The sequence below is a fragment of the Alexandromys fortis genome, unplaced genomic scaffold (assembly GCF_014885135.2).
Source record: "Alexandromys fortis isolate MF-2015 unplaced genomic scaffold, M_Fortis_MF-2015_v1.1 scaffold_203, whole genome shotgun sequence".
NCBI lineage: Eukaryota > Metazoa > Chordata > Mammalia > Rodentia > Cricetidae > Alexandromys > Alexandromys fortis.
The window spans coordinates 1,803,415-1,830,315 of NW_026068080.1; positions in this window are offsets into that span (position 1 = coordinate 1,803,415).

A 26,901-nucleotide genomic window follows, 5' to 3' on the forward strand; every position below is an offset into this window, starting at 1 on the left:
ACATTTGCAGACCTTCAAAAGTTTATTTATTTATTTGATAACAGGATCTCACTAAGTTGCCCAGGCTGGCCTTGAACTCAAATTGCAATCCTACTGCCTCAGCCTCCCTAAAAACCATGACTATCGGCCTGTCCCACAATGCTTGGCCAAACAATCTTTTTCTTATCCTGAGGCATCAAAACCCACCTCTAACACAATCCCATTCGTCTGCAGATCCTAGGCCTATTCCTGGATTTTTTGGCACAATTTTGTCTGGAAGATCTTCTGTTTATTTGGATATCAACTTTCATTCTCCCCTCTGGTGTCTGTGCACGTGCTTTTGTGTGAAGCTGGCAGAGACACATGAGAGTGGAGGGTTCAGCTGTCGAGCTGAACCAGGAGTCTAATTCAGAAGACTGACCTTACTTTACCATCATTGTGCATCTTAATCGGGGGGGGGGGGGGGACGGAGGGTGATGTGCAGACTTGGATCAGGGGAGCTTAGAGCAGAAGCTTGGAGATTAGTGAGGAAGCTGTGACAACACGTTTAAGTATGGGAGGGCGCTTTAATGCGGCGTAGACTAAGGTACTAAGCTGTATGTAATTGGATATAAGCAACCTTGTGGAGCAGAGAGATTTGGTATCAGGAGACCTGAGCTTTAGCCTTAGTGCTAACTAATCCTAACCAGCTGTGCAAACTCGGGCAACTCTTTCAACTTCTCCAAGTCTTGGTTCACTTGCGATGGCTCACTGTACATGTCAACTTGATGGGGCTAAAAATGCCCCCACATAGCTGGTAAGTTATTGTTATGGAGTGGGTGTCTCTGGGAGGGTGTTTCAGAGGAGATCAGCATTTGAAACAGTAACTCAGAAAAGATCTCTCCATGTGGAGCTGGAGAGATGGCTCAGTGATTAAGTACACTGGCTGCTCTTCCAGAGGACCCAGGTTCAATTCTCAATACCCACGTGGTAGCTCACAACCTTCTGTAATTCCAGTTCCAGGAGACCTGACACCCTCTTCTGGCCTCTGTGGACACTTCATGAATGTGGTACCTACAGACACAAATGCAGGCAAAACACTCACACACATTTAAAAAAATCTAAAAAAAAAAAAAAGTTTGGGCCAGGCAGTAGTGGCCCACGGGTTTAATCCTAGCACTTGGGAGGCAGAGGCAGGCTGATCTTGTGAGTTTGAGGCCAACCTGGTCTACAGAGTGAGTTTCAGCACAGCCAGGATTGTTACAGAGAAACTCTGTCTCAAAAAACCAACCAACCAACCAACCAACCAACCAACCAACCAACCAACCAACCAATCAGAAAAACAACAACAACAACAAACCTGCCTGCCCATTCCCCTTGCAGAGATAGGTGGGTGTCACCCAATCCCCCAAGGTACAGATAGAACAAGGGGCAAAAGACTGAAGGAGTTTGCTCACCCTCCTCATGCTGAACACCTGTCCTCTCCAGTCTCTGACACTGTGGCTCCTCCTACTCTTGGCCCTTTGACCTTAAACTGAATGTTAAGCCTTTAGCTCCTCTGGTTCTGAAGCTCTGGGGCCTGGACTGGATCCCACCACTCGCTTTCTCAGAGATGTTGGGACTTTGCTTCCCAACAAGAGCCAGTTCCCACAGTAAACCCCCTGTATATAGCTGTGTCCCGATGGTCCCCACTTACTGTTGACCTGACGTGTTTGTGTTTTATGACTCTATAACACACATTCGGTAGAAATGGAACTCCCAGTTTGAGTTTTGGTCTTTTCCAAGACTGCTCCTGTGCTCTGCAATATTCTTGCAATGCTGGGCGAAACCACCTTTTGACCATTCTATCTGTGGTACATCCCAAGGGCAAATGAGACTTTTCTCACCATGTGTCCTGTCAACCGAGTCCACTGTTCCATAGATTAGCATGCCCAAATGCATTTTAAATGTAGGCTGTCTTCAATTTACCGCAAGTTTAGTGGGGAACTACCTTAGTGTAAATTGGGGTGGCTTCTGTGTGTCATATTGTTCCTGTTTCTAGGGAGACCCATGCTTTGTTTTCTATGAGAAAGTCAAGAGTCTTCTCTAATTCTTGTCGCTGTGTGCTGTTTTAGCTTTGTGTAATCTTGTGTGCAAAAATGAAGGATAAAGGCGCTGAGTGAAGTCAGGCCTTGTAGCACGAGTTCTAATAGGTCTTAATAATAAAAGTCCAGAGTCAGATATTGGAGAAAATGCTGAGAGATCAGAGAGATGAAGGAGTAAAACCACAGCCACCTTACCTACTCAACTTCCCAGCTGAAAAGAGATTGAGTTCCTGTCTTCTCCTGATTTATCACTTTCTCTCTCTGCCCAGCCATATCACTTTTTGTCTGCCTGTACAGACCTCCAGACCTCTATGGTTAGCTAGCAGCTGGCTCCGCCCTCTGAACTTCAGGCAAGCTTTATTTGTACAAACATGCTATCGCCACAGAGCCTGGCCAAGATGAGCATAGCACATGGCGGGCGGGGAGGTCAGGTTTGAGTGGAGAAGACAAGGCTGTCTCCAGGGGGTTTCTGAGTGCCAATGGGTGCTGTGTTTGTTTCAGAGGCTAAGACTGACACAGGTTTATTGTTATTCGGAAGAAGTTACAGAGAAGACATATTTGAGTTTTTACAAAGCATTTTAGGCTTATAAACTATTTAGGTAAACAGTTGTTATAGTAATTTATTCAAAATGTCTTCTTTCCTTTTTTTTTTCTTTCTTTCTTTCTTTCTTTCTTTCTTTCTTTCTTTCTTTTTTGTTTTTTGGGGGGGTTGTTTTTTGTTTTTGTTTTTAAGACAGGGTTTCCCTGTGTAGCCCTTGCTGTAGATCAGGCTGGTCTCAAATGCAGAGATCTGCCTGCTTCTGTGCGCTGGGATTAAAGGAGTGCACCACCACCGCCCAGCTCAAAATTTCTTATGTGATGGGCTGGAGAGGCGGCTCAGTTGGTAAAGTGCCTGCTTCCAATGATGAAAAGCTGAGTCTGGAGCCCCCTGTCTGACAGAGAAAGTCAGGTACGGCAGGGCACGCTTGTAATCCAGTGCTGGGAACAGGGAACAGGCCTGAGGCTCATTAGTCAGACATTCTAGCTAGATCTGTGAAATCCAGGTTTAGTGAGAGACGCTGTCCCAGGAAATAAGGTAAAGAGTGATAGAAGTCAGTGTTGACATCTGGCATCTAATACACACATGCATACATACATGGTGCACACACTAACAAGAACATATACCACAAACATACCGCCCCAAACACACACACACACATACACACACACACACACACACCAATAATACTGATGATGATGATAACAATGATTAATAATAATAAAAATTCCTGTCTTCATCTGGGGCAGAAGCAGAGTTTCACATACAGAGATGCAAGGGGGCTGACACCATTATCTTTGTGTTATCTCGAGACTACTTAACAGAAGAAAGACTGCCCACACTGGAAATGGACAGATCAGAGTCTGTTGCCATCGGTGTGACTCCAAAGACTGAGATTTTCCTCTCTGAGACGAGCAGCCTTAGCACTTAGATGCTGTTTCTGTGGTTGTAGAGCTGAACAGAGAAACCAAGGCAATTCGATCTGTTTCACGTGCGGGTCAGAAACCAGGAGCTTGAGGTCAGCGACTGTGTTTGATGAACTCTCTAAATCCAGTAACGCCAGCCACGGAGTAGACTTGCCGAAAATACAGTTAACTAGGGTTGGGGTACACCCAGCACTGGGTGAGAACCTGCCTCCCTCAACGCTCCACCTGAATTTGTCCTGCATCTTTGGCCCCAAGTTTCCCCTTCCAGGTGCCTGTCACAGAAGGGCACACACTTGAAATATTTGCTTACAAGTTAATTTGGAGAGCAGCAAGACCCGGATCTCAGCACTGAGGGGGCCGGAGAGGGGCGCCTCGGGCTGGCGTTTGAAACCAAACAATTAAGTTCATTAACAGTAATGAAACACAGAGAAGACGAGCAGCGGGGAGAAGCCCAAGTGGAAAATGAGCAATGGCCTCTCTCTCTCTCTCCTTCTCCCTCTCTCTCTTTCCCCCTCTCTCAAAATGAAAATTGCTGACCCTCTGGGCTTCGCGTACCCCTGTGAACCACGTGTTTCTGAATAATAGTGACTTACCATTGGGAAAACCAGACCTTTTAAAACAAGCTAATTTGAAGCAGCTCGGTCTAAAAGGGCAGACCCTGTATTTTGAAAATAGAAACAGATCAATGCAGATGCTAAATTCTCTGACGGCCAGTAGCAAGTGATACTGTGTGTGCGCATGTGTGTTTATGTATTTGTGTGTGTGTGTCTATGTGTGTGTGTGTACATGTACATGCGTGTGTTTCTAGTGCAGGGCAAGGTTGGCATATCACAGTTGCCCAAGTTACATTCGTTGGGTTGTGTTCAAGAAACAAATCCCGAGATGCCTCTGTAATCTGCCTCTGCTGAAGCACCCGTACTATCCCCAACGCATCCTTCCTGGTCCCCGTGCTCAGTGTAGGATGAACTTAGCAGAAGGGGGAGACCCGGCACCAGTGCGACCTTCAGCCCACCCCACCTCCACCATGCAGCCTTCACAGATCCATGGAGGAGTCCCTAGACAAGGAACCTCAGAGCCATGGCTAGGCCCTGAGGGGTGGAACGGGGGCTGAAGGGGAAGGTGAAGCCGGTCCCACATGGCTAGGCCGCTTGGTGACGTGCCCCTAATAGGCGAAATAAAATTGTAGTCACCGCTGTAGAAGACTCATGCTGCAATTTATTAATCAGGGTCTGGGGAGATCGATGACACTGAATGATGATGGAGCATTAGGCTAACCCCCTGGTCCTCTGGCAGAGTGGCTCTCTGGATGGGGTACAGATGCTCACATCTGCTTTCGTTAGAGCCCCAAACTCCTGCATCCTGGTGTGCAGTTAATGAAGGCCCCTGCATTATCCCCCACATTCCTTTAGCAGAGTAGAGTGTGGCGGGCCAACCTGGAAATCCAATGAGTTAATTAAGGCAGAATTGTCTATGATTTCCTTTTCCATTATAACTGCCCCCATCTGCCCTTCCCCACCCCCGCGTGGAGGAGGCTCCCCTCCTCCCTGCTCGCCTAAGCAGTGAAACTGCCTCTTGCCCCATGTGCCAGGATGATTAATGGAGGGACGACAATGGGGTCAATTAGCCAGGTCGGCTCGAAGCTGAAAGGTGGAGTGTGTTTCTTTATTGAACACCGCATTCGCTCTCCAACGTGTGACCTGTGCCGCCGTGATTTATTACAAGGGCAGGCCTCTGATCACTTACCTTCAGCGCTTGGACCTTGGCTTTGAAAACCGGGTTTTCACTGTCAATTAACACCAGACAAGGAGATCCATTCAAAATCTGAAATGCATACCTAACAACTGAAAGGGGGTAGGGGCAGCCCAGGGGAGCCAGCTGAGTGTGGAGGAAGGCAGCCTGGGACAGTGGCCCTGCCACCAATGGGACCCTCGAGCTGTGGACTGGCTGGGTAGCCATGCCATGGGACTTTCCCTGGAACCCTAATGTGCTTTGGGTTAGAAAGGAGGTTTCCTGCTTTGCCAACGGTCCTTAAAGGAGTCGCTGTTGGTCCCAAACAGTACAATCTGCAGTCAAGTTTGGACAAGTCAGAGGGCTGCAGGAAAGGCTGAGCTGCCCCTGTGTGTTTGCACAGGCCTCTCCAGTGGGGTTCCAGTGTGAGCCACTGGTACCTGGAGGAACCAGCCAAGGAGTCTTAGCATCTCTGTGCACCACAGTGGGTTGATATTTGTATTTAAAATACCTCAATATACCATATTACCTTATGCACTTGAATGACAATTTTGTAATGGAATATTAAACAGCTAATAGGTGCTAATTTAAAGGAAGAGGAGGAAGAAGCGGACCAGAGCTGGGCTCTGCAGGGACGTTCAGGATATCAGCGGATAATGCGTGTCTCCTCCCACTCTTACTCTCAGGATTTTTAGGATACTTGTGATGTGTTCTTAGTGTTGGAACACCTGCAGGAACAGCACATGAACTGGGGTAAACTGAGTGAGTTAGGATAAGTTTTGGGTGAGTTGAGATAAGAGTTTGGATGAGCTGAGGTGACTTGAGATGACTTGGTATGAGTTGGGAGAAGTCGGGGTGAGCTGGGATGAGAGTTTGGATGAGCTGGTGTGAGTTGGGATGAGTTGAGAAAAGTCGGGGTGAGTTGGGATGAGACCTTGGATGAGCTGGCATGAGTTGAGATGAGTTGGGAGAAGTTGGGGTGAATTGGGATGAATTGGAGTGACTTGAAATGAGTTGGGGTGAGTTGAGATGGTAACTGGGCGAGTTGAAATGAGTCAAATTGAACTGGGATAAGGGGGTGCACATCCTTATCTATGCCACGTTCTCAGGAGCTCTTTCCTCAGTTTAACCCTCATCCCTCCAGGTCTTTGATCAAAGGATGCCTTCGTCCTGGAGCCTTCCCTGACTCCAAAGTCCCCTCACAGCTACCCTCTCATTTTCCCAGCCTATTTTTCTTCTGAGCTCCTGCAACCACTGACAACCTCTACTTTGCCTTATTTTAATTAATATACCCATGTATGATGTGTGTCCAACACTAAACTGTGAGTTTCAGAGGAGCAGAGGAATTGGGGGACATTGTTCATAAGTACATCTCTTGTGATAGTACCAAGAACAAACAGGGGGCTCCCTTTTCCCTTCAGAGGGCATGTCTTACTAAATCCACAGACCACTAATTTATGTTTTAAAAGCTGCTTTGGTAAGTATTTATTTCTAATTTGTCTGGTTTCCCTATCATTGGCAATGTTAATAATGATGCTGATGGGTTTTTAAATATTTTGGATTTTTATTACAACTTCCTGTGTCCAAAACACTTTTGTGTGGGTTACCTATTCAAGCCTCATTTCCCTCTGTAAAACTAAATGACAACCCATTTGTGTGGATTAGCTGGAGTCCGCTTTGCAGCTAGCATGTAGTAGGAGCCTAACACCAGCAGCAGCTGCTATTTTGCATTCTGCATGGCAGAAGGGTCCTCCCACAATTCCATGCAGGTCAATAAACAGCCCACATCTTGCTTGGGAAATAACGATGGTCAGTGACGTTAAATGACTTGTTCAAAGTGATCCACTGAACCCATGAAGAGAGTACATAAGAGCTGTATCATCATGCCTTCATGTTTCTTCTTCAGTTGGTGGAAAAGCCTACTTGTGACATTTGTTTATTAAGAAATAGGGAGGTTAGTACCCCAAATGTAAACTCTGTCCAAGCTTGGGAACAATGGGAGGACTGCTGTTGGTATAAGGGAAAGAAGTAGGGTTTGTTGTTTGTTTGTTTGTTTGTTTGTTTAAGAAGAAAAAGAGTGTGAGACAGTGTCTTGCCTCACATGGCCTGGCTTTGAATAGGTGACATTCTTTCTCCCGGATTACAAAGGGGAGTCCTTATGCCTAAATAAGGAGATTGAAGGGGGAAGGGAGGGAGACTGTGTGTGTGTGTGTGAATAAGCATGTATGAATGCATGTGCACAAGTGTGTATGTGGTGACCAGAGGTCAATTCCAGATGTCATTCCTGAGGAGCTGTCCACCTTGAGTCTCACCAGTTTGACTCGGCTGGCTGACCAGCGAGTCTCAGGGATCCTCCCCTCTCCATCTCTCTAGTGCTGGGATCACAAACATCTACTAAAATTCACAACATATTTTGTGGGTGCTAGGGACAGATTTGAGGATCAAACCCAAACCCTTATGCTTCTGCAGCAAGAACTTTATCTGCCAAGCAACCCTTCCAGACCCCAGAAATGGTTCTAAGATAATAGAGTTTCCCAATGTGTCCTTTGCTTTATTGATCTGATGAGGTCTCATCCCCAGCTCTGGCCATGGGCAAAGCTGTGGCCATCCTCCTTATCATTGATCTTTGCTCCTTCCGTGCTACTTTTTTTTTAATTTATTTATTAAAGATTTCTGTCTCTTCCCCACCGCCGCCTCCCCTTTCCCTCCCCCTCCCCCAATCAAGTCCCCTACTTTTTAAAATATAGTAAAGTGAAAAAGACAGAGAAATTACACATTGCCGTGGGACAATGGTCTGTACCCTGCCACTCATATAATAAACGCTGATTGGCCAGTAGCCTGGCAGGAAGTATAGGTAGGGCAACCAGGCAGGAAGTAGAGGCTGGACAATGAGAATTCTGGGAAGAGGGAAGTTTCCATCTGCAGTTGTCACTCAGACAGAGAGGAAACCAGACACAGAACAAGCAAGATGTGACTGCCTCACCAAAAAAGTACCAAGCCACGTGGCTAGTACAGAAAAGAAGTATGGGCTAATATAAGTTATAAGAGTTAATAAGAAGCCTGAGATACTAGGCCAACCAGATTATAATTAATGTAGACCTCTGTGTTATTTATTTGGGACTAAATGGATGTGGGACCTGATGGGACAGAAAAACCTCTGTCAACAAAACATTCCCTTTAATCCGTAGGAGCGATTATTTGCAAGTCTTAATGGGTATTCTCAAAAAGTCTTCTTCCTTGTCCCCACAGTGGACCATCCTAAGAGCATGGTCCAGGCTAAGGAACCTTTCCCTTCCCTTGGTGGGTAATGCCTTCTTCACCTTGACTTTGTTCTTGGAAACTGACATGTGGAAGGGGCACCGTGATGAAGAAACTTCTGTGCTGGCAATTAACAGTGGTATCTCTCCACTGGCTTGTAAAGAGCCAACTTCTATAATGAGGAAATAAAAAGAATGAGATCAACCTTTCCTCAAATCTGTCCTGGTTTCTCTGCCCTTGTCCCCCAGGAGATATTTAATGACAGGCATGTGGGTTTAGAAAGAACATTTTGGTTGTTTCTTTCTTTGCCAATTACAGATTTGTTCCCTGGGAATGTTTCTGGAAACATTCTCTTATCCCTTTTTTCATTGCACTAGTCAATGGGGCTCCCTTGGATTTCTCTGGGGAAGTCATTGTCCCAGCTTGACAGTCACTCATGAGCAACAGACAGTAGTTCACTCTGTTGAGAATTAGCTTAGAGAAAGGGAGCGTGGGATGGCGTCTGTATCCCCAATGGGCTCAGCATGCTGGCACCTTGCAGCAAGGCACCACCCCAGGCAAGTGGCTCACTGCCTATGGTGTAGTGCCAGGGGGTACGGGTGGCATTTAGAGCTGGCATCTGGATGGGAGTACAGTTCTGCCCCTAGCCACCTGTGTTCAGCTTCCCTATGCACACAGTGGGATTACCAACAGTCAGCTGGGGATATGCTCCAAGACCAAGTGACTGTAGAAACTCCTGACATGTGTTTTGTCTCCCCATAAATACTGATGGCAAGGTTTAATTCACAAGGGCTCAGTGGGGAAAATGCCTGCCCTGCGAGTTTAAAAGCCAAAGTTCAGATCCTCAGCACCCATATAAAAACTGGGTATGGTGGCATATATCTGTAACCCTGATGCTGAAGAGGCAGAGACAGGTGAGCTCTGGAGTCTGTTAGTCAATGGGTCCAACAGCTAGTGAGATCCAGTCTCAGAAAGTAGGGTGGAGGTTCCAGTAGCTTGGACTGGACATGGTGGCACACACCCTTAATGGCAGCACTCAGGAAGCAGAGTCAGCTGGATCTCTGTGAGTTTGCAGCCACTCTGGACTACAGGGTGAGTTCCAGTACAGTCAAAGATACATAGAAAAATCCTGTCTTGAAAAACCAGAAAAAAAAAGAAAGAAAGAAAAGAAAAAAACGGAAGGAAGAAGGAAAGAAGGAAGAAAAAAGGAAGGAAGAAGAAGAAAGAAAGAAAGAAAGAAAGAAAGAAAGAAAGAAAGAAAGAAAGAAAGAAAGAAAGAAAAGGGTATAAAGAGCAATTGGGGAAGACATTTGACTTTGACCTCTGTCCTTACAGGAAGGCGCAAAAGTGCATTCACATACACCCACCCACCCATATACACACTACACACACACACACACACACACACACACACACACAGAGGGAGAGAGAGAGACAGAGAGATTAGGCATAGTAAGAAATCAATGACAATAACTTAATAACAGAGTAATTACAGCAATACACTGCAATAAATAGGAATATGATTTCCCTCCCTCACCTCTTATTTTTTGCAGACAAGGCCTCATGTAGGCCACACTCTCTGAACTTATTCATATGGTTAAGAATAATATGGAGCTCTCAATCTTCCTGCGTCAGCTTCCTGATACTGGAATCACAGACATGGGCCAGGATGCCCAGCTGTCAGTATCTGTAGATCTCAGCAAGCTCAGTAAATAATAAATTTTTTTCACTGTTAAATTGAAAATAAATCACCTTTCAACTTTAAGAAGTCTCTTATGGCTATCCTTTGCATTTTTGATTGGCAGCAACACCAGTCTCATGCTTGGGATCATTATTAAGTCAGATAAAGATTACTTGAATGTTACTGCTACCTATGATCCGTAGAAGTTGATCTGATGACTGAGGCACCTACTATATGTCTAACAGGCAGGTAATATATCCAGGGTGTACACGCTTGACAAAGGGATGATTCGCATCTCAAGAGGGATGGTGTGGGGCAGTGTGAGATTCCGTCATTAAAATGGCAAACTTCTAACTTATAAATAAGTTAGCTGGCCTTGGAGCACAGTCACTTGGCTGTGGTTGTGTCACCTGGGAGGAAGTGTCACTAATGCAAAAAGAAACAGCTCTGGACAAAGGATAGAGCTCTATCGCCAGCTGTTGTGCCTGCTGCAGAGTGGTACAGAGAGATGAGTCTATTGTGGGTAGAGAATCCCAGTATAGGACAATGAGTCCCTGGGAGGATGCCGCATAGACACAGCTCAGGCCTGTGCCCGAGAGCTTTCCTTAGTAGGTAAAGTGCGAAGTTAGGTGAGGACGTAGCAGTTGGACAAGGATTGGTGGGTCCATGTCACTGAGTGCCCAAGTAGTTTAGAACCGTGCTGGGCTTTCCACAGTACTGGGACCCCAGTCACTCTTTGAGTGGTTGAACAGAAGTGACGATGTCCACCATGCAGTACAAACAGAAACAGGGTCCGTCATGGTTCGAGATCCCTAGAGAAATCTAGAACACTGAGTCCCAAAGAAGATGCTGACAGCTAGAAGCAGACTTAATGTGAAAGCCAATCAAGGCCAAAACAAAACAATCAAAGATGCAGAGTCCTCAAGGGAAGGATGAGCGCCTCCCTAGTGGTTAAGAAGTGGGAGGCAGGTGGGTCAGAATTATTGCTCTGAACCACAAAAGGAAAGACTAACTTAGTTTCTCCTTGCTGTGATAGAACACCATGACAAAAGCAACCAAAGAGAGAGGGGGCTTAGGCATCACCAGTTCCCAGTACAACACAGCACACTCAAAAGAGAGGGGACTTATGTGGGTCACAGTTCTAGAGGGATACCGTCTATCACTGTAAAGAAGACACGGCAGCAGGCAGGAAAGGCAGCCCAGCAGGAGCAGAAGGCCAGCTCTTCCCACTGCAGCCACGCTCAGAAGTCCAGCATAAACAGGAAGTGTGACAGCTCTAACGCCTCAAGGTTCACTCTCAGTGACTTCCTTCCCTGTAGCGACATTCCCTGTAGAAGGAAAGCTGGTCAAGGAACTTCTCTTTTCTCTAGTGATTTTCTTCCCCTATGCTGTAGCTCTGGAGGCCACTTCTGGCCAAAACGCATTTAGCTTCGGAAAGCCAAATGACTACAAAAATGGTATCTAGCGTAGCTCTTCACTGATGTCCTGAGAAGGCCAGGTAAATAAAGGATACCTCAAGTCATGTGCACTTGAATGGCTTTCTCAGACCTTTATAGATGCTGTAGCAAAGTCTCCTCTGCACTTAGAATAGTCCCTGGAACACAGTAGGAGATGAATAGTCATTTATGGAATAAGTTTAAAAGTACGTGAAGAAAATCAGTTGGGACTACAAAGTTTCCTAGTAAAATTCCACTCCCTAGGACACGCTCCAGTAGTAAGTGCTGGCCTGATGGAATGGAGACGTGAAGCAAATCCTTAAAGGCTGACTCTAGTCAGAGTTCAAGAGCCTTTAAGCTCAAACTTAATCCAGAACCGGGACTGGAGAGATAGCTCAGAGATTAAGAGCACATGGTGCGCTCTTTCAGAAGACTTGAGTTCAGTTCCCAGCACCTGCATTGTGTGGCTCATAACTACCTTTAACTGTAGTTAGGAAATCTGACTTCTTCTGGTCTTCACGGGAACCTGCACTTATGTGTACATAGTCTGTACATTCCCTCTCACAGAACACACACACACACACACTCACACTCACACTTAAAATTAAAATAAGTCTTTAAAAAGAGGAATATGGGGGCTGGAGAGATGGCTCAGAGGTTAAGAGCACTGCCTGCTCTTGCAAAGGTCCTGCGTTCAATTCCCTGCAACCACTTGGTGGCCCACAACCATCTGTAATGGAGTCTGGTGCCCTCTTCTGGCCTGCAGGCATACACACAGACAGAATATTGTATACATAATAAATAAATATTTTAAAAAAAAAAAGAGGAATGTGAATGACCTTTTAGCATGCTGCTCTTTTGTTTCTCATGGGTTTGGTAAGACAGCAGAAGACAGCCTGCTAGAAATGAACACATCGGTGACCTAACTCACAGATACGTGCCTGCTGAAGTTCACACCTAAAAAGGCTTTTCCTTGTTTGGGACAATATTTTTATTAATTTTTAAATGGTTTGCACATGCATATGGTATTAACTTGATCATATTCATGCCGCTCGATGAACCTCTCCTTTTTGATGGCTCACTGATTCCAGTTTATGAAACCTGAACAGTCATGGCGTGTGGTGATCCATTGGAGTGTGGTTGATCTACCAGGGGCCACGCCCTGAAAGAAAACTGACTCTCCTTTAGAAGCTACCAAGTGTCACTATCTCCTTTGTTAGAGATAGGCACTTGAGACTCCTCCTCACCCCATGCTGGAATGTTTACTGGCTTGATCTTCTGCAGCTGTTGTCCAGGTAACGAAAGCTCCTGGGAAATCTGTGAGTGTAACCATCTTGCCATGTCTAGAAAACAAAGTCCAGCTCTCCCCAACCTCTGGCCCTTACAAACTTTCTGTTCCCCTCTTCTTTGATGGCTCCTGAGCCTTGGGAAGAAGAGGTATGAAGCAGACGTCCGCTTTGTGAGGGAATACTCCACTGATGCTCTCTGACTTGGACCAGTTGTGAGTTTTTGCATTAACTGCCGTGCACAGCGCAAAGATGCTTCTCTGATGGGAGTTGAGAGCTATGAATTTAGATGGCGGATTGATTCTATGATCATTTAGCAAAATAACAGTATAGGTGCACCTATAGTATAGGGGCCTATGAGCTCCCTTTCCTGAGCTCTTAGACTGAGTTACAGTATTAAGTGTGTGCTTCCTCCTGTGGAACAGGCTTTAAACCCAACCAGAAATGGTTGGTTACTCCCCCTAACATTTGTGTTGCTATGGCACCCATGGACATGTTTTTGCCACACTGGTCATTACTGTAGTTCATATAGCTCACAACTGGACAGAAGTGTTGAAGATACCACCTTCTGGTATCCTGGAAGCTGGGCAGTGCTGAGGAAGCTTCCTTCCTGGTCAGTATCCTCTTTATGTCTCCGTGTTCTTTAGCCAAAGTATGTGGGGTCTTGAGCCACACTGTCTTACTGATAAGTTCTGGTGGGCAACCAAGATCTATTCCAGTGGCTATATTGTTTGGTGGTCCTTCAGAACACTCCTGATAATTATATGAGAGTAGGTATTTCCCCCAGCACTCTCTCTTTCTCTCCCTCTCTCTCTTTCTTTCTTTCTTCTTCTTTTTCTTTTTTAGAGGTGGTAAGAGGTCTAAACTGCCTCCATTTTGCAAACTGAGTCTAAGTTTCAGTTTCTTAAAAAGGGGGCTTTTGGGCTGGAGAGATGGCTCAAAGGCTAAGAGCATTGCCTGCTCTTCCAAAGGTCCTGAGTTCAATTCCCAGCAACCACATGGTGGCTCACAACCATCTGTAATGGGGTCTGGTGCCCTCTTCTGGTCTACACACACACAGACAGAATATTGTATATATAATAAATAAAAAAAATCAAAAAAAGGGGGCTACTAATCGATAGAACCCCTGACAACAGGGATGGGGAGAACGCATGTACAAGGCCTAAGGCAGTCCCTACAGTATCTCATAGCAATGACCAAATAAGAAGAGTTCCAACAACCTCCCTCATAACTTACCTGGACTTGCCCAGGCATGTACAAAGACAGAAAAACTATAACTCCAGCCAATCAAAAGTATACTAGTTTAACTGCAGCTTGCTTGACCAATCATCATGTTTAAAGAAGACCTAATTGTTCCTGGAATTCCCCCTGGCTGAACTTAAAAGGAGCCTGAACGCTCCTCTCCTGGGCACCATTTCGCACAAGTGGTGGATCCCTCATGCCAGTTGTTTCTGCAGAATAAACGCTCTTTGTTTGTTACACACTTTTTGAGTCTGGGGCCTTCCTTCAGAAATTCTTGGACCTGTCCAGGGGGACCTCTGGCTTTATAAAATAGGTTCCCATGTGGCTTTCTTCAAACATTCTTAGTGTTAATTACCCCTTTCCCCAACCCCCCTCTGCCCTGACCTCTTATCCCTCTCCCAACTTAAATTCTATCCCCTTTATTCCCATTTCCTCTTTTTCCCTTCCTATCACCCACGTCCTGTCTCTACAGGACAGCATATAGAGCTAAGACAGACACAGACCCATCTCGGAATGTCTTCACATGCCTTGGGAGTAAATAGACGGCCCTCTGTCGGTTTACAGGCGCTGAGTACGCCACTGCTCCTAAGATAGCCTCTCTGAGCTTTTCTACAGATACTGAGAACCTCCAAAAGGAGAGATGGCCGTGGCCAAATACTTATCTCTGAGAAAAATAATCTTCAGGCCTAAAAACATGAACTAGCAGGGCAGAGACACACATCACCATTTAATAGTGTGGGGAACAAAATTCAAGGTGAGGAGATGAGCTACGAAGATATAATCTCCACAGGTCAAGGTGGCAAAGCAGGATTCAGAGACCAGTCCTCTGGCAGTGGATCGGTAGAGCCCTTCTTTGCTCCGTGTTGTGTGTAGCTGTCTCCTCTCAATCGAAACACCGTATTAAGGCTCAAGAAGGAAATGACACTCACAAGTCTCAGGAAGTTCCTGAACTCGGATGCACAAGGCCCTGCCCCCTCCCTAAATTGTAAAAGCAGCAGCAGTTTCTGGGGAGAGGAGGTATTTTTTTCTGACAACTGAGCTGCTTGCAAGTTGTACGGTGAACTTCCAGAATGCAGCTCTTGTGGGTTGTTAGCCATGCAGAGGGAGGCCTTTGAGGGGGACACAGCCACCTTTGGTTTGCTCATGCCTAGGTAAGTCACCCCAAGTAAACTCAGTGGTACACTAAGCTCGTCTCAGATTAAACTTCCTGCCATCTGCTGTTAGTGACCTGTGTGTGAGTGAGCTGTGTGTTCAGGGCCTCCCAGGAAAGTCACAACAGCTACATGGTTAATGTGGGACGTGAACATGGATGGTTACACAGTATCTCATGCTTGGCTACATAGTATCTCTGCTCCATCTTTCCAGAGTCATGAGAAAACAAAACTTTTGTAAATGCCATGGATAGAGATGCAGCCTGAATGGTATTGAAAAGCAATCCTATTAGAAACTGGGACAAGTCTTATAGAATGAAATAATTTTATAGAATGAAACACAAGGATCATAGATTAAAGAGTGAACGAGTCTCAGAACAGGAGCTCCAGTCAGTGTTGGGGAGAAAATCCACTGGTCACCGTGGGATTGGTCGAAGATCACTTCTTTTCTAATTTAAACCTCTTTCGAAGGAGAAGCTGGAAGTATGTTGTGGAAGAGAAGTGGATTGGGAGTCAAGAGACTTGGGTTTTCATCTCAGCTCTTAGTGGCTAATTAGTTGTGTGACCTCGACAAGTGACTGACCATCTCTGGACTTCTCTAGCTTCATAGCAGAAAAAAAAAGAAAGTAGAGCACCCAGCAATCTCTAAAGGCCTTCTCAGTGTAAGGCTGAGAACCAGAGAGCTCTTTGAGAAAGCCCCTGTTAGGGTCCAGACATTTATAGTTATCACAAGCACCCAGGGAGGGTATATTTGCATGCCACCATATTTATTAGCACGCATGCCTCCATGAGGAAAGGTTGCTGCCTTCAGGCCTACCTAGTCTCTTTATTGGTTCCTATAATTCTCTTGGGACCTGGATTTCTGACTAGTCTCAGGTGTGCAGCAAGGGCATCACTTTCCTGAAGGGCAAGGCTGGAGATGAGGTTATCATACATCTAGATCTCCTACAGCTGGCGTGCTCTTCTTTGCGTGATCCTATACTTTCTTGAGGGCTGACGTGTTGTCCCAGCCCTCTGGTGTTACTTCCCTGTCTCCAGTAGAGTTCAAAATAAGCATGGATTAATTCGTTATTGCCATTTCAGATGTGCTGTGGACCTTGAGCGACTGGCCGTGAAGGCATAGGAGGCTTGAGATCACAAAGTTGGAGTCAGGGATGTGGCAGGGGACAGAAAGAGGAGGCACATTCACCTAGACTGGAAATGACAGAAGGTCCTCAAAGGACGACCTTGACTAAAGGCTGTGTTGGAGCAAAGGAGATGGTGGAGAAGAAGGCTTTGCCTTGGGGTTTGGGGTCGATTACACCATCTTTACCAGTCTCCCAACACATCAATCATCTTCCTTCAGGGTAAACATTGGAGATGGCAGGACCCAAGAAGCTCCAGAACTCCCCTCATAGTTCCCTGGTGATTATTTCTCATATTCTACACTTGCCGGGGTTCTGGGACCCAGTTTTCATTCCATTTTGGATTTGAATCAAGTCACTAAATATTTTGGTTTCTCTTCTCTGCGCAAGATTGCGGTGGGGCAGGAGAAGAAAGACGAATAGAAACAGCAGACTTCTCTCCCCGGGCTTGGAGGGGAATGGGCAGCAATAATACAAGTAAAAATACCATGAAATGAAACCCTCTATTCAAACACAAGAGGTTATTTACAGCCTTCAACTGATACTTGCCCTGCCTGGTTGCCCACCTCGAGCGCATTCCACAGAAACCGTGGGGACCCGAAGAACCACAAAACGTGATGAGTGAATCCAGCGACTGAGTGTATAACCCGGGCTGTTTTTGCTGGTGGTCTCCTGAGGCAGTTTTCTTGTCTCGGATGAAGGTTTATAGATGAGCTGTGAGGAGAACGTCTGTGAGGGCTGGTGGCAGGCTGTGCCTTACCTTCGCCGTGCTGATGAATGAGTCCTTGTCAGTTAGGAGGATTTAGCAGCCACTGGCTTAAACTGGACAGCAATCTGACACCGTGCAGGAGAGAAATGTTCAACTCCATTCCGTGGTGGAAGAGAGAGCGGGACAGACAGGAGGATGATCGCCCAAGGCCATGAACTTGTCCTAAAGCATAAGCAGCACTCTTATGAATGTATCCTGTGGGAAACCCTGAGCAGAGAAGTTCACCATGGAGGCTTTGTAGTCAGGCAGCTCTGAGTTCAAATCCTGGCTCTACTGAGGAACCAGAGTAATTTATTTTTTCTTTATGTACCCCAGTTCCCTCAACTCTGTGTGTGGAGGGGAGCTGAGGTAAGGGGGGGGGGTATAATCTAGTCCCTACCTCCAGTGGTTACTGGGAGGATCAAATGAAGCATAGACGGTGTCCAGCAAACGTTAGAAGCTGTGTTTTTTATGATAAACATTTTATCATTTTATGATAAATAGGTCAATTTCTTTTAGTTGCTTGGAATTATTGTCATTTTCAAATTCCAGTGTCTCCAGACAGCCTGGTGGACTGCAGACATGAAGACTTGTGTTCTGGTGAGCGCATCACTAAACAGCTTTGTGACCTTTGACCCTGTTCCACTGGTCTGAGAAATGAGCAGGGCCTGTATGTACTCAATAGCCGTTGTCACCCATGAAACTCTGGAATGGTCAGGGCTTGAGGTGACAGGTGCAGAAGCTACACCCATGTGGGCAGGGGGGAGACGGGAACACGCAGGGGCCCCCTCATATGAAGCTTCAGTGATGGGGTGGTCTGCTGTGAAGTAAGGGACGGAGTTGTGGATGGCTTCCTCTGGGGTGCAAGAGGGATGGAGGATCCAGAAAATGGTAGGGAATGGGGATGCAGGGCAGTAGCTTAAAGGTTTCTTGAGTCAACAACGCCTGGAAGGCTGAGTAGAGCGTGAAATAAACGTCTGTAAGTTAGATGCGGGGCCATTCATCTCTGGATGCTTCTAGGGCTTGAGGAAGATCCTTTTAGGGGAAGGGATGAGGTGGGGCCAAAATCGGGGAGACAGTAGGCAGAGCAAGGGCACACACCCACCCCTAGCTGGACATTGCAGTACTGCAGATGGCCGGGCTAGCAGGGCTGGCAAGTGGGTTGATGGCTCCCCGGCTCCACATCTGCGCCGGGCTCCACATCTGCGCCGGGCTCTTTGTTTTCTAGTTGCTCAGCCCACTCAGGCTAATTTCCTTGGTTGAGAGCTGTTACTGATGGGCCCCATAGCTCGCGTTGAGGCAGAGCCCAACCTCTTTAACTTCCGGCTAGGAACGAACGGTTAAGTCAACCTCAGTCCAGACTCTTTCTTCTGGAGAAGCACATCGCCACCACTCCCAGGCCACGCCCCCATCAAAACTCTCACCTCCCCTCCCGTCCTGTCCTTCGTCTTTACCCCACCCCATCCACAGTTTTTATTTTGCAATCCCCTTTTGCCTTGGTTTCTCCCCTTTTCCTAACTGCCGAGTACACCTTGGTTTGAAAGCCTTCTTTATATTGAAACCCAGGCATGAACAGGCTGCGTGTGACCTCCCCTTCCCACCACACTGCCAAGTCTAGCTGGAAAGGCTCTTCCCTTCCTTCTGTTTAAAAATAAAAACACAGACATCAACAAACAAAACCCACCTCCCATTTCAATTTAAAAAAGAGAGTGAGAGAGAAAGGGGAAGAGAACGGGGAAAGAGAGAGAAAGCGCGAGAGAGCAGGAGAGAATTTGACATTATTGTATAATTTAAAATTGCACAGCCTAGAGCCCACAGAACTGAGCATGTAATTACACACTTACTAGAGGTAACAGCAGTGCTGATAATTATTCTTTACACAGGAGAGACCCTGCTGATATCCCACAGTCAGAGAGTGGGAACTACAATATCCTTAATACCGTCCGCAGAGACCCTCATAAGTAGAAGAGAAGCACGTAGAGGCTCGCAGGGTCCACAGCAATATCTTCATCGCGCTGCGATGTCAGGGGCTTTAGCACAACAGAAATCAATAGTTTCTAGTACTTTTTTTTTTAGAAAAATTTTTTTTATGACCCAACCTGAGAAAGTACAGGAATGGCAGGGATGAGGTACATACAGTAGGAAGCGAATCTTAACCGAGGGCCTGTCTGTTTAGAGATGCCCTGCAGTGCTAGTTTATGAGAACACAGCCTTCATCAAACACACACACGTGGCTGAAATAGGTCCTGACCCCAGGATGCTCCAGCTGACCCTTCTCTGTCCTGATTAGCGCAGTAGACCCAAGCATTTGGGGCTAGGTATTTACATGGTCTTAAATCTTTAAAGAAAAGAGATGACGCTATAGGTCCTCCTTTGCAGGCTATTGGCCATTTTATTCTCCCTTCTCCCCATGGACAAGGCGTGAATTGGTTGTATTTGATACATTATTAAGAGACGAGCAAACGTGAGTTGAAACAGCAAATTCAAAGTACTGATCAGTGAAATGGGCGCTTGGCAAGATGAAGGGCTTTCAGGTGAAGAGACCAGCGGACAACTTCAGTGTTTACTAACTCTCGATTGAGGGCCATTTGGATGCTTGTCATCTTTCTACTAACCAGATAGACTGCAGGAAATGATCGCCTTTTTCTACACTATAACCGCAGCCAAATCTAAGTACGTATTTTATTCTTAAAAATGTGTCTTGACACTGAGAGAAACAATTAATAAATGGGACCTTCTGAAACTGAGACGCTTCTGTAAAGCAAAGGACACGGTCAACAAGACAAAACGACAGCCTACAGAATGAGAAAAGATCTTCACTAACCCCATATCAGACAGAGGTCTGATCTCCAAAATATACAAAGAACTCAAGAAACTGGTCATCAAAAGAACAAATAATACAATAAAAAAAAAATGGAGTAGAGACCTAAACAGAGAACTCTCAACAGAGGAATCTCAAATGGCTGAAAGACACTTAAGGAAATGTTCAGCATCCTTAGTCATCAGAGAAATGCAAATCAAAACAACTCCGAGATTCCATCTTACACCTGTAAGAATGGTCAAGATCAAAAACACTGATGACAGCTTATGCTGAAGAGGATGTGGGGGAAAAGGGAACACTTCTGCGTTGCTGGTGGGAGGGCCAGCTGGTACAGCCGCTTTGGAAATCAGTATGGCAATTTCTCAGAAAATTAGTAAATAACTTACCTCAGGATCCAGCCATACCACTTTTGGGTATATACCCAAAGGATGCTCAACCATACCAAAAGGACATGTACTCAACTATGTTCATAGCAGTAATATTTGTAATAGCTAGAACCTGGAAACAACCTAACTGTCCCTTGACCAAAAAGAGGTGTGGGGGGGTAAAGATGTGGTACATTTACACAACGGAGTACTACACAGTAGAAAACAATAATAACATCTTGAAATTTGAGGGCAAATGAATGGATCTAGAAAACATCATATTGAGTGAGGTAATCCAGACCCAGAAAGATAATTATCATATGTACTGACTCATAAGTGGCTTTTAGACATAAAACAGAAAAACCAGCCCACAAATCACAATCCCAGAGTACCTAGATAACCATGAGGATCTTAAGAGAGACAGACATGGGTCTAATATACATGGGAAGTAGAAAAAGACAAGATCTCCTGAGTAAATTGGGAGTGTGGGGATCATGGGAGAGGGTAGAAGGGGAGGGGAGAGGTAGGGAAGGGAACAGAGAAAGATTTATAGCTCAATAAAAACAATTTTAAAAAGGAAAAAAAATGTGTCTTGAGGTTTGGGGAGACAACTCAGTGAGTGAAGGGTTTTCCCAGCAAGCATGGGGATCTGCGCATGCACATCATTCCAGGGTTGGGGGTGGGGCTAGGTGGTTTTCAGGGCCTCTCTGGCTGGTCAGGCTATTTTATTCAGAGAGTTCCAGGTCAATGAGAGAACTTATGGGAAGTGGGGGAGAAAAATGAAAGAGAAAAACATGTATGACATTTAAGTAACAACATCCAGGGTTGTTCTTGGGCCTCCACATGCACTGGTTCACACTTGTACCTGCACATACATGAACATGTGTGCACATGCACACACATAGTGCTTCTTGCTTGTTTGCACTCTGTGTTGACATTTCTGACTTGTCAAGAGCTGCCCACCATGCCCCGCCTCCTAAAGGTCCCACGGGCCTCCTGAAACAGCACCACCAGCTAGGAACCAAATATTCAGACAAGATATGTGGGGTGGTCATAGAGGTTCCCGCCTGCTCTGGTGCTAGCCCACATTCTCGGCTCGCCGATTGGCATCATGGGATAATAGATGGACAGTCTGCATTCCCACCGCTGTGGAGCAGCATCCATGTTCTTCTTCTCTCTCTTGTAGACTGTGGCTCTCACACTGTGAGCCAGAACCAGCGCCCTCTTAATCGGCTTCCCCGGGCATCTTGTTACTTCAGTGAGGAGAGTAAGAGACTTGGTGTTTGCACACCAGTCATTCCAGACCCGTTCCCACTCTTGAGCTGTGTGGTCTCCTCGTGTATCAGTTACTGTCTTTGTTGCTGTGGCCTGATTCCTGGCGTGAAGCAATTTAAAGTAGGAAATGTTGCTTTGCTAGTGTTTCAGGGTAGACAGCCTGTCATGGCAGGGAAGGCATGGTGGCAGGATGGTCCTTGCTCACAGCTGAGCAGATCAAGATGAAGAGAAAGGGAAAATGCTGGCTTTCTCCTTCCCCCCTCTATGTTGTCTGGTACCTCAGCCTGTTAGACGGTGTCACCTGCATCCGTGGCAGGTCCTTCCCTGAACCCCATCAGTTCACCTTCTCATGAAACTCCCCCATAGACACGCTTCACTAACACCCTAGTCGTGTCTTGATCTGATCAAGATTAACCATTGATCTTCCCGTTTCGAAGGTGTCAAAGATGAGACAGAGACCTGTGAGGCTGGCCAAGGTCCCACAGCTCATAAAGACGGAGATGGCTGAAGCCTGGCGACTTTGATCACGAGTGTACGTTGTTTCCTTGTATCACTCGGAGGACACACCTGACACCACAATACATACGAAACGGTGTTGAAAGGATCCGGGAATTCTTCAGATCCCTGGAGGAGAGTTAATTGGGGGGAAAAGCCTTTTGGATCCCACTTTAGACTGTTGGCGCTCACACACAAATTCGTTTTCCTACCATGTATGCAAATGTGCATGAAGGTTAGCGGTTCCAAGACTCAGGTCTGCAGACAGATAGATGCGGTTTGAATTCCGTCTGGGCTGTTTACCAGCAATGCCATTTGGGGCACATTCTCTCTGAGACTTTGGTTTTTGTGTGTGTGTGTAAAATGGGAATTAAACTCCTTCTGGGGTTACTACTGGGGATAATTAATAAGATTTGGGACACACACACACACACACACACACACACACACGCTGGAGCACAAGCCAATCCTGTGTGTGCTTGGGAGTAAATCAGAATGTCTTTTGGTCCAGGGGTCTCTGCTATCTGTCAGTCCAGCAACCCTAGCTCCATGCTGATGACTCAAGAGGCTGGATGAAAACCAACAGTGAGAGCTGCCTCCTAGCCACGTTTTTATTGACATAATGAGATCCTTGATGTACCCAAGGTGTCTGTTCCCAAACCCATGCTGAGAGAAGGGGTTGTGATAATGCGGCTGGTATCTGGGGGCGGGAGACTCCGTCCACCATTCTCAACTTCGATGGTTGGTGTAAATCTCTCACGGAGCTGTTTGGAAATCAATTGTTGTGTATAAACAAAGTGCACAGGTTTCTAGAGGGAAAGACGGAGCAGGGAGGCTGCTCGGTAAGGGAGCAAACTGGAGGATCTGCTTTGAGCCCTCAGGCAGGAAGCATGACCTTCACCAGCAGAACAACTCAGGGGGCAGTGGTTCTGAAGCCCTGGTTGTTAGGATGTTGACTCTTTCGTTTTTTTCTGCCCCCAAAAGGTGGTGACCTTAGGAGCTGGGATGGCAAAAATTAGAGGAAAGAAGGAGATGACTTCCTGGTGGGGGAATCACGCCAGGAATGTCTTCAGATCCCTGGGGGAGAGTTAATTGGAGAAAAAGCCTTTTAGAAGCCCACTTTAGACTGTTGGCACTCACACGCAAATCCCTTTTCCTACCATGTATGCAAATGTGCATTAAGATTAGCAGATCCAGGACTCAGGTCTGCAGTCAGATAGATGCGGTTTGAATTCTGTCTGGGCTGTTTATTAGTGACGCCATTTGGGGCACGCTATTTTCTCCGAGGCTTGGTTTCTTTACGTGTAAAATAGGAATAAAACTCCTCCGGGGTTGCTGCTGGGGATAATGAATATGATTTGGGTCATTGCACCTAGCACAGTGTCTGGCGTGTCATAGACTTCGTATCAACAACGGCTCCTTTGATCTCTGGGCTCCCTCTTCTCTTTCTTTCCCCAGTCCGAAAGCATCAGCACTCAGGAGAAAGAATGGGGTCACAAGCAACCCCACAACCTTTATACAGCCTCCTTGAGTGACAAGATGCAGCCCCAGGAGACATGCTGGCACTCACTTCCTCAATGGGACCATTCAGTTCCACAGGGGCCCCTGGTCATGTGTCTGCTTTATCTCTTAAACCCACATCAATTGAATGAGTGTGAGAAAGGACTTGGGAACAGAAAGAGACATTCAAAGCAAGCAAACGGCTAGCGCCTGGTCTGCTGCCTCCATGACAGAAGGCCTGAAGTAGGAGCAGAGTTAGCGGCTAAATAATGCTGACGGCATTCCAAAGCCCAAGGGCTGTTGGTACCCAAGGCTTCCATCATCGAAGGCCACAGGACACTCATTGAGCACAAATGGGAGGAAGAAGAAGGGTTATTAATAACCCAACTTGCCCTCTAATAAAAGGGTTCCCCTTTCAATTTCACACCCCCATCAAACGGGGGTGGGGGGCTCTGCTGAGGACTTTTTGTACGGCCTGTGCTTCTGTACTGCAGTGGGCAGGCTAGGGAGCATCGCAAAGTACTTGACATTGCTCTGTCTGTCTTTTCATCCCCTGTCCACCTCCCACCCCCACAGCCCCTAACCCTCCCTCCTTTGTGCAAATCTGTTTTCACCACAGGAGCACATGCTGCCTCCTCAAGCTACAACGCTACTTGCTAATTCAACGATTCATCTTTAATGAGGCCCCCTGCCAATGTTTAAACAGCATTCAGAACAAAGAGGAGGCAATATTTCCCCAACAGCTGCCACGACTGCATCCTCATAGCTCATCTCTCCAGAATATCAGGGAAAAAAAATCCATAGAGATTCTATAATGGGGAGAGAAACACATGGCAACTGTACACGGAGACGGTGTATATACATAATACCTATACCTTTGTAGGTGGATATAGACAGAGATAAAATCTTAACCTTTAGAATACTGGGAGTTTTGAAACAACAACAAAAAAGTTTATTGGCTTCAGACAGCACCACTTTAGGGAGGTCTTATTGGTTCTTTTTCAGAATGGTTTGGGAAGCTTGGGTGGTAGGGGAAAGGGCGTGGTGAAGAGTTAGAGCTAGGTCCACCACCTAGCGTCATCACCCCCACCCCAGCTCTCTGCCCAGGTCACGCCCCCTTCTGGAGAAATGTCAGCGCAATGCTGGACACTTCAGAGGACTTCGATCATTTCTTTTTTAATTTTGGAACCTTCTGGCACCAGAAGGGGTGGGCAGAATCTTTAGGTTCCGGGCTGTTGGGGGAAAGTGAGGGATTTCATCCAATGAGAAGCCTCCCACCAGTTGACCTTTTGCTCCTCTGCAGGGTGGTTCCACCAGTGAGAATAGCGACTCATACAGAGCAGGGGCTTCGTCAAAAAGGACACCTGTGTGTCCTTTATCATTTTCGAAAGGAGTCAAACAAACAGAGAATGGAATGCGGGCAAAATGAACCCCCACTCCTCACAGAACAACTAGAAATAAGGTATGTGCTTTAGTAAGCGAATAACCTCTAAGTCACATAATAGTGGAATCAACTACCAACTAAAAATTACCCAACTAACACTCTTTTGAAATGGGGATAAAAGTAGACTTTGGAAAGATGGTAGTAAAAAACAAGGTAGTTTTAGGCCTGAGCTCAGAGACAGCAGCGCAAAGAAACCTCTGAATTATTAAGGAAAGATGGTGTGGGGGGTGCAGCCAAGAGAGGGAAGGGATGGAGAAGCCCAGCTCTTGCTTACTAGAGAAGATGCTCAGTCTCTTGGTTGGCACTGCCTGTTTCAGGCTGACTTTCCCTACCAGCAGTGACAGCCCCGTGGATGCGAGTGTGAACTCTGCTTTGCAACATTGTTTGCTTAGCACGGCCCTATGTTTGTGAGAAAACTCTACGAAATAAAGACGGGGACCATAGACTCCAGAGATGATGGAGATGCATTTGGGTAAAGGGGTCAGTTCATTGCAGCATGCGTTTTCTTCTTTTTAAATGTTTTTTTTTCCAATGACTGTCTTTTAAAAGTTATTTTTTCGGGAGATTTTACAAATTATTTTATTTGATGCTTATGGGTGTTTTGTCTTCATGTATATACACATATATTTACGTACCACAAGTGTGTCTAGAGCTTGAAAAATTCGAAAGAGGGCGCCAGATCCTCTGGAACTGGATGGAGGGTCGGCAGCTGCTATGTGGGTGCTGGGACTCATATCCAGGTCCTTTGGTAGTGTCGGCAATGCTATTAACCCTTGAGCCATCTCTCCAGACTCTCACGTTAATGGTTTATGTTCGCATACAAAGTAGTGCGTTTTCTTGTGGCATTTTCAAATGTGCAGGACTCATGTTCATGGTTTCTGCACTAAGTATAGTCTTACTGCCCTATGAGCTGCTTCGCGATGATTCTGTCTTGGTGTTGTTTTGTTTTTCATCTCAAATCACTTTATTGTGGATGCTTTTAATCATGCAATATGACGTCAGCCTTTTCAGAAGTAGAGGCAGAAGCAGGCAGAGCTCTGTGAGTTCCAGACTAGCCTACCAACTAAAACTACACAGTGAGTTCCAGGCCAGACAGGGCTATGTAGTGAGAAGCCTATCTTGTAAAAGATCAGATTTTGTGACAGTGTTAGACATTATGGTTGAACGCCATTTCCTTTACTCTGAATGGGTACCTGTCATTCTTTCGTAAATGACGTCATTTCTTCTGGAATGCTGGGGCAGAGTGGAATGCAAACTAGACGTGGGTTAGTAGGGAAGGGAATCTGGAAAGAATTAGGCTCCAGGGTGCTCACCTCCCGGTAGAAGCCCCTTGCTCGTTCTGGGATATGGTTCTAGGTGACCTGCCTTGCTGATGTTGATCTGATTGATCTGGCCACATTACCTCTGTCATGACACTAACTGACCAGAACCAGAAGAGACAAAGGTGGATTCAGTGTGGAGAAGTCTGATTAGAGAATCTGGGCTAGGAGAGTTGGCTTGGGAAATTCTTCTCAAAAGGGTTTCAGTCAGCTTGGGAAACTCTTCTCAAAAAGATTTCATGCTTCCTTGATATGTGGAGGAACAGAAAAGAGAATTTGCTTGTTGGTTTATTTTCCAGGCAATGAAAAGAAACAGATTCCTGGCAGAGGAGAGAGCACCTGAATCCAGGTGGGTGGCACGTCTGGGGACAGCAAACCATCCACTCCAATAGGGGATGAAGAAGTGGTATAAGAGTCTGACAGGGGCATATGGTCCAGAGTTTGAAGCCATGCAGAAACTCTGAAAGGTTTTAGATTTCAAGGATGGCCAATTGAGTCCAAGGAAGTGAGCTAGACAATGTG